Raw genomic sequence first — 8,193 nt, 5'->3', positions numbered from 1 at the left:
TATTGACCTCTCCTATGAGCCAGCCATACTACTCCTAGGCATCTATCCTGAACAACAGGAACCATGATACAAGGACACGTGCACCTCCATGTTTATTGCAGCACTGTTCACAATAGCCAGGATATGGAAACAACCCAGATGCTCTCACTACAGATGAATGGATCAAAAAATTGTATTTATATACAATGGAATATTATGCTGCCATTAGAAAGAACAAAATAATGGCATTCACAGGGAAATGGATAGAACTAGAAGAAATCATGTTGAGTGAGGTAAACCAAGAAGAAAGAGACAAATGGCACATGGTCTCCCTGATAAGTGGATGTTAAATCCAGAACATAAGGTAATACAACAAAGTAAACAAGACGAGAAACAAACGACTCCCACTCATCTAGTCCAATCATTACTAAATGACCCCATGCCGCTGACCACATATGGTATATATGTGCACATCAGAGGGAAACTAGGAGGAGGACACAGAACTAGAGGGAAACGGGAAAACATACAACAGTGAGACCCATCAGCTGCACTGGACATTGATCAAAACAAACCAAGCAACTTAAAGGCAGCGTTGGGAGGGAGGAAATGAGTGGGAAAGAGAGAACAGCTGACACTCTGCAAGAAGAAAGTAATGTAAATATCACTCAATATGGAAGAAATAACTGTATAGTCAAAGCCCATAGAACTCATAAACTTTATGGACCATGATAGGCAATTTGCCCCATGAGTGTTAGAATGTGTTTGTAACTTTAACTAAGCATCACTATCCCCAAATACTTTGAAATTTGTGAAATTATGCAATTAATCACAATAAAAATTTTGGAAAAAAGTACATAAGAAATATGAACACTGACATAAAATACATCATAATTAGGAGAAAGAAGACTTGCATAAATGGAAAATGACTTGCCAGGTGTCATGGACCATCTCACTACCTCTAGCTTCTAAAGTGGCATATTCTAAAGATGGAGGTTCAAAGCAGCACCTGCAGACAAATCTTAAAGACCCTTATTCAATGAATCAGTAAAAGTCAGGAACTAGAGGTGTAGCTAAAGTTCTATGTACAAGCGTTGAACAAAAAAATAAGCAAGAGAGCAAGGTCCTGAGTTCAAACTCCATTGGTGGCATGAAAGATAAATATATCAAAGAAACAAAATTTTGACAATGGCAATTTTAAACTAAGGAAAAACATATACAGGAAAAAGGAAAAGTACATGTCAATACTGTCCTTGAACAGTTTTTTCTCATGTTCATAGCTCCAATTTTGGATATTTGTTGTTGTTGTTGTTTTTTTTTTGGAAATAATTTTTGGAAAGGTTTTTCTTCCTCAGGTTGGTTTTGAATTACCGTCCTCAGATCTCTTCTTTCTGAGTAGCAAAGATCACAGATGTGAGTCATCCTCCTCTACTTAACTTCCTCTTGTTTTTGCAGTATCCAATTGGTTTGTTTAGGATTTCTTATAGTCCCGTACACATTTTAGAATGAATTTTGCAATTAATTTAAACCTAGGTCACAATCTTGTAAGGGGGCATTTTGAATGCAAAGGCAATTTGAAAAGTACTGCTCTTTTAGAATTTTTTTTTTTTGGTCCAGTCTTGGGGCCTGAATTCTGGGCCTGGGCGCTGTCCCTCAGCTCTTCAGCTAAAGGCTAGTGCGCTACCACTTGAGCCATAGCGCCACTTCCGGCTTTTTCTTTTTGCTTATGTGGTGCTGAGGAATCGAACCCAGGGCCACAGGCATGCAACCCAAGCGCTCTACCACTGAGCCAACTTCCCAGCCCTCTTTTAGAAATATTAAGTCCTAGCTGGGCACTGGTGACTCAAAATTGTTATCCTAGCTTCTAGGAGGCTGAGATCTGAGGATCATAGTTCAAAGCCAGCCTGAGCAAGAAAGTCTGTGATATTCTTACTCTAATTAACCACCCCCTTAACCAGATGTATAGCTGTTGCTTAAAGAAGTAGAGTGCTAGTCTTGAGCAAAAAAGTTCTGGGACGTTGCCCAGGCCATGACTAAAGCTCCACAACTGATAAAAAGTAAAATAAAGTACAATATTGAGTCCTTTAGTCATAAGACAGGGTTATTTTTTTTCCATTCCAGTGGATCTACTTGACTATAAAGGCCTTTTTCCATTTCCAAATCACTCATCTTTTTATTGTTGATGTTCTGTGGTGGTCTTGGTGCTTGAATTCAGGATAGGAGCTATCCTTGAGCTTCATTTAACATGAAGCTAGTACTGTACCACTTGAGATACAGGTCACTTCCAGGATTTTTGGTGATTAATTAGATCTAGGATGTGGTGCAGGAGGAAGGGGAGTAGAAGGAATGGATTGGGGGTGTCCCTCCTTACCCTGGTGCTTTAGTCATATGAGATGGAAAGTTTGCTGAAAATGGGCAGGTCTCCTGAATTGTCCAAGATGGGGGAATCTGACCCAGCATGGCTCCTGCTGCACTGCACAGGTAGCCTTGACCCAAGAGAGAATCCTGAGGGGTGGCATGAGAATCAAACATGTGAGAGAACTCAGACATGGATCAGAATAGGAAGGTGGTGGGGTAGACATGAAAGGCAGCCCCATGAAAGAGGTAAAGACCAAATACCTGGCTCTAGAAGGTGAAGGGGTTATTGGTGCCATCAGGAAGGTTGGATGAGCCCAGGAGGTCATCGGCAATCAGGATGGGTGTTGGGATGATGGACGTGGGGCTATCTAGCAATCCAGTGGTGGCAGCAGTCTCATTGGCACTGGAAAATCCAGCAAAGCTAAAGCTATCCTGGAGATAGGGAAGGTCTGCAGAAAGGTCCTGGCCAGGGCTCTGCGTTCCTTGGTTTTGTGGATGAAGTGGCAGCAGAGCTCATAGAGGCAAAGGTTGGTGACATGGAAGGTGCAACCCAGCTAGATCTTGCACTTGGGATGGCAGGCTAGACTGTGGAGCTTGTGGATGCTGTGCATGAAGTGACACTTGTCTCTATAGGTGTTTTCTTCAAATTGGAGGAACAGCTAGGTCTTATAGCGCCTGGAGTTGACCTGCGTCTTTTGGTCTGCTTCTGATTGGGCAGCAGCTGCTCAGCACCTGTGAGAAAGAGCAGTCTCTGAAGCTGCTGTCCCTAGAGTACAAGACTGGGACTGGCTCACCCTTCAGGTTGCTGATGACCTAGCTCTGGTGGAACTTGGTGCTGGGCAGGGTGTTGGCCAAGTGCCTCCAAGGGAAACACCTCAGCAGCAGGAGAGACCACTGCCTTCCTGTCCAGCAAGCAGCCCCTTCTCTGGGAGCTCTGTCATTGAGCATCTTGTCAACCAAACCTTGCATAAAGCTTCTCTCAAGTTGAAAATGGTGGCAGATACGAGTGGGGTAGTCATTGTGGACACTGACAGAGGCCCAAAGTTGCAGATTTGGTGTCATGAAGGTCCTGATGTGGGGAAGGTGCTTATTCTCCCACTTAGGTCAGGAGTTCCACATGTCTAATCCCAGGGCCCCTCACCTTTCTCACTCTGCCCTCATAGAACTTTAAGTGGAATTTTTTGTTTTCTTTTTAGATTATAAAATGTCAGTGCATCAAATACAAGGGATTGCTGCATATTAACTGGGTTGCATGTAGTCAGGTTTTTTGTTTGCTTTTTGTCAGTCGTGGGGCTTGAACTCTGGACTTGGGCACTATCCCGTGCTCTTCAGCTCAAGGCGAACATTCTACTGCTTGAGCCACAGCACCACTTCCGGTTTTCTAGTGGTTAATTTGAGATAAGAGTCTCACTGACTTTTCTGCCGGGCTGGCTTTGAACTGTGATCCTTAGATCTCAGCCTCCTGAGTAGCTAGGATTAGAGGCGTGAGCCACTAGCACCCAGCAAGTAGTCAGTTTTTCATCAGAACAAATACCTGAGAAAAGTATCTTCTGAAGTGAGATTATGTGTGTGGAAGGTAGGAAAACAAATGAGAAAAACTGGAAATGTTGGCAGATGCTGTAATTTGGGCTTTTGGGGAACAGTGCAAGGATATTATACATTCAATGGCACTTTGAATCAAGGTAGTAAGACCCCCTCAAAAATATTAAATAAAAAAGGGATAGAGGCACAGTTCAAATGTTAGAGCATTGCCTAGTGTGTGTCTGGCCTGGAGTTCACTCCCTAGCCCCAGAGATTTGACTTGGAAGGGGCTAATCTGAGTGTTACATGTAATCAATAGCAGGTTCTCTAGCACTGATCTTTTGATTAAATTGAATTAATGTGTGTGTGTGTGTGTGTGTGTGTGTGTGTGTGTGTGTGTGTGTGTGTGTGTGTGTAGGTGGTATGGCGTAAGAGATAGCAACTGAGTTTCAATCTTCTCAAGGTGAATATCTAGTTTTCCCAGCACCATTTTCAGAGCCATTTTTTTCTCTGGTAAAAATGAAACAATATTGATTCAGTTCACTCTAGAAAGATAGAAGGTAGACAGGGACACAAAAGAAATGTTTTGGTCCAGTATTCTGTTTAAATACAGGGCTCAAGCTTTTTGTTTTAGCTTTTAGTTTTGTGGCGGGCACTCTGCCACTTGAGCAACACTTTCACTCCCAGCTTTTTCCTGGTGAATTGATGAGAAGTGTCTCTTGAGTAAGTAGTATTATAGTCCTGAGCTTCTGGTACTGAGCTACAAAAGAAAACAAATTTAAATTTTCTAATAGGTTTATTTTTACAGCATAGTTATGGTATAATACAGGTATATCCATATATCTCATACATATTGTGGATTGTTTTCTTTTGCTTTTGTTTTGTTCCAAGGGCTTGAACTCAGGGTCTAGGTGCTCTCCCTGAGCTTTTTTGGTCAAGACTGTTGCTCTACCACACTTTGATCCACACTTTGGATCCACACTTTGTGTTCACACATGGATCAAAGAGAAGGGTTACAAAAATATCTTCTTGTCTTTCTGGCATCTTCTTGAAGGTTTTGGAGAAGAGAAGACCTTTCACAAATGGGGCTATTGGGTATTTGACTTATTGTGAGATGTCTGCTTATCAAATTAAGACATTGTTCAAAGAGCACATTTGAACCAGTCTGTGTTTACATATACAGCATCCAGAAATAATGAAAAACAAAACCAATCAAAAAAGAGAATAATCACTCATTTTCCTGAGTATGAAAACCCAGGAAAATGTTTCTATGCCCTATGAACTTTGACCCCACATGCTATAGCAGGATTATTTTGGTATAGATTTTCTGGCCCCCTTCATCACACATAGCAGGAGGAGTGCAGGAGGAGCAGCTTATCAGGAAAGCAGCTAGGCAGTGTTGAGATGCAATGCAGGCCCCTTATGGACCCTCTTGATCTAGGTTCTGAAGAGGATGTTTCAAGGTAGAGGCAGTGGGAGTCAACCCCAGAATGGTCAAGCTGAAATCCTGAAAGCCTGTGAACAGCTTTCTATGCCCTGGATTGAGTGAGTTTGCTTATTCTTACATTCATATTCTTCACCCAATAAACAAACATGGCACCTCAAAGAAGAGTCCTGGGCCTGCCCTAGTCCTTGTGAGTGAAAGGTGCTGGAAGCATAGGAAGCACAGTGATCTAGCAGGCAAATCTGGAAGCCTGAAACGCCATGGAAACGGCAGCCCTGGTTACTTGAACCAACAGATATCCCTTGCATTGGCCCTGAATTCCAGGAGACTTGGCAGTTACCTCTCAATTCTGTGACAAGATGGCTAAAGGCTAAAGGCAATTCTGTCTGAGGAGTGGTGACAAGATGCCTAGAATTACCAACTCAGACCCTAGGAAAGGCTGGAGTTCCAACTCCAATCTCCACTAATCATAAACCAAGGCCAACCAGCTGTATCAATAAAGCCATGTGTCTCCTTGGATAGTAGTTGGAGCTGGCAACAAGTGTCTCACACCTATAATTCTAAATACTCAGAAGGCTCAGATCTAGGGTTTGCAGAAAAATCTGGGCAGAATAGTTCCAAGACTCATATTTCCAGTTAACTAACAAAAAAAAAAACAAGTCAGTGAAACTTTGGCCTAAGAAGTATAGCACCAAGTGCTATACTTGAGTGAAAAAGCCAAGTGAGAGTGTGAGACTCTGAGTTTAAATCCCAATACTGCTGTTCACACAGGTGTGTACTTCCACACACACATGCACATATCTCTGTGCATCACCTCCTTCTGGGATGCAATAATAGATTCTGAGAGTTAGCTCTAGCATCAATATTAACTCATTTCCAGTTTGATGACTGTATTCTACACACAGCAGTAGTGTGAAAGCTTCTCAGAAAATGAGTCCCACCACGCTTACAGTGATTGAGGATGGGAATAGGTGCATGCCTTCTGCTAGCTTTTGAGGGACCTCACTATGCATCTGTGGACATTGTCTGTTCAGAAAAAGAGCCTCTTCCCACAGTCACCAACAGCCACCAGAATGTGGGGAGAACTGGTCTGAGTAATGATCACAGGATCTTTATTTCATCTTTGTTAGATCTTTTTGCCTCATGTGGAGTCAGGATGTATGGCAAAGATGATTTTAATAGTTTGATGCACAAAGAGATCATTGAAAAATTACTGATATTTACCATGTAAGCACAGGGTACCAACAACAACAGTGATTGCATATTCTATTGATGATTCTTTCATTTCTGTTGTTGTTGTTCATGGGAATTGAACTTGAGGCCTGGGTATTGTCCCTTGAGATTTTTTTCACTGAAGCCTGGTGTTCAATCACTTGAGCCACATTTGGCATTTTTGTGGTTATTTGGAGATAAGAGTCACTTGGAAGCCTGGAGCTGGAGGTTCACCCCTGTAACCTTAATTACTTAGAAGTCTGAGATCTGAGGGTCAAGATTCAAACGGCCTGGGCCAGAAAGTCCATGAGAGTTTTACCTCAAGTTACCATCCCCCAAAAGTCAATTGGGATCATCATGTCTCAGCTTCCTGACTATCTTGAATTGCAAGTGTGAGCCATCAGCAGTTTATTTGTAACAAATAAGCAAATAATAAAAATAAATAATAATTGTAAAATAAATAATAAATACTATCTCTTTAAATAGTTTTAAAGAGATTTTCATTTTATTTCATGTGGACAATGCATGTTGATCAGTGTTACCCTTTCCATTATTGTCTACCCTCCTTTTGTTTGAACACAGAGTCTCTGTATATTCCATGTGATCTTCTTGTTTCAGTTTCTTGAGTGCTGAGATTATAGGCATGCACCACAATATTTAGCTTTGTAAGTCTTATTCTCAAACCAAACCAGAATGCCAAGCAATATTTTCCTAGTTTCTGCTGCACTACATTACAGATATGCATTAAGAATGTCAGACTTTTCACACCCTGAAAATGTGGTCCACTGACATCACACTGCATACAATACGCATGGTACATGGGGAAGTTAGCCAAGTGGTGTAGGCTCACCTGACACTGAGTCCCATGTAAACCCAGGTGTATTCTGATGCTGCTGAGTGAAATATTTGGTAGATGTCTGTTAAATCTGATTGAGCTATGCAGTTGTTCAGATCTGCGGTTTCTCTATTGAGTTTTTGCGGAGTTGATCTATCTAGTGGAGAGAGTGGTGTGTTAAAGTCCCCAACAATTAATGTCTTTGGATCTATGTGGGATTTGAGTTAAAGTAGTGTTTCTTGGATAAATTTGTGTGCTCTGTTGTTTGGCTATGGAGATTTAGAATTGTAATATCCTCCTGAAGGAGAGATCCCTTAATTAGTATGTAGCGACCTTCTTTATCTCTTCTCACTAATTTTAATTTGAAGTCTATTTTATCTGATATTAGTATTGCAACTCCCGTTTGTTTATGGGGGCCATTTGCTTGGTAGATTTTGTTCCAGCCTTTCACATTGAAAATGTGTTTGCTTTTATGGGCAAGATGTGACTGCTGAAGGCAGCAGATAGAAGGATCTTGCTTTTTAATCCAACTAGACAGTCTATGTTGCTTAATTGGAGAATTAAGTCTGTTAATGTTGAGAGATAGGACTGAGAGGTATTTGGGAGTTCCTGCCATTTAATCCACCTTCTTGGGGGCTGCAGCAACTAGGTTCTTCCTATGGCTCTTGGATTCTCAGTTTGGGTGAGGTTTCTTGGCCTTTATTGTGGTCTTCTATGTATAGGACATGTTTAAAAAACTTTTGTAGGGCTGGTTTGGTGGAGATGTATTGTTTCAGATTTTCTTTGCTATGGAAGGTTTTTATTTGACCTGAGGTTATGAAGGAGAGTTTAGCTGGATACAGTATTC

At 41.5% G+C, this 8,193-nt stretch overlaps 1 pseudogene; it reads right to left on the bottom strand.

Moving 5' to 3' along the window:
* Positions 1–2,356: 2,356 nt before the first annotated feature.
* On the bottom strand, positions 2,357–3,353 carry LOC122101210 (annotated as a pseudogene).
* Between the last annotated feature and the right edge of the window lie 4,840 nt (positions 3,354–8,193).

Source organism: Dipodomys spectabilis, unplaced genomic scaffold, assembly GCF_019054845.1.
Source record: "Dipodomys spectabilis isolate Male_0828 unplaced genomic scaffold, ASM1905484v1 ptg000640l, whole genome shotgun sequence".
Taxonomy (NCBI): domain Eukaryota; kingdom Metazoa; phylum Chordata; class Mammalia; order Rodentia; family Heteromyidae; genus Dipodomys; species Dipodomys spectabilis.
This window is presented reverse-complemented; position numbering and strand designations above follow the sequence as displayed.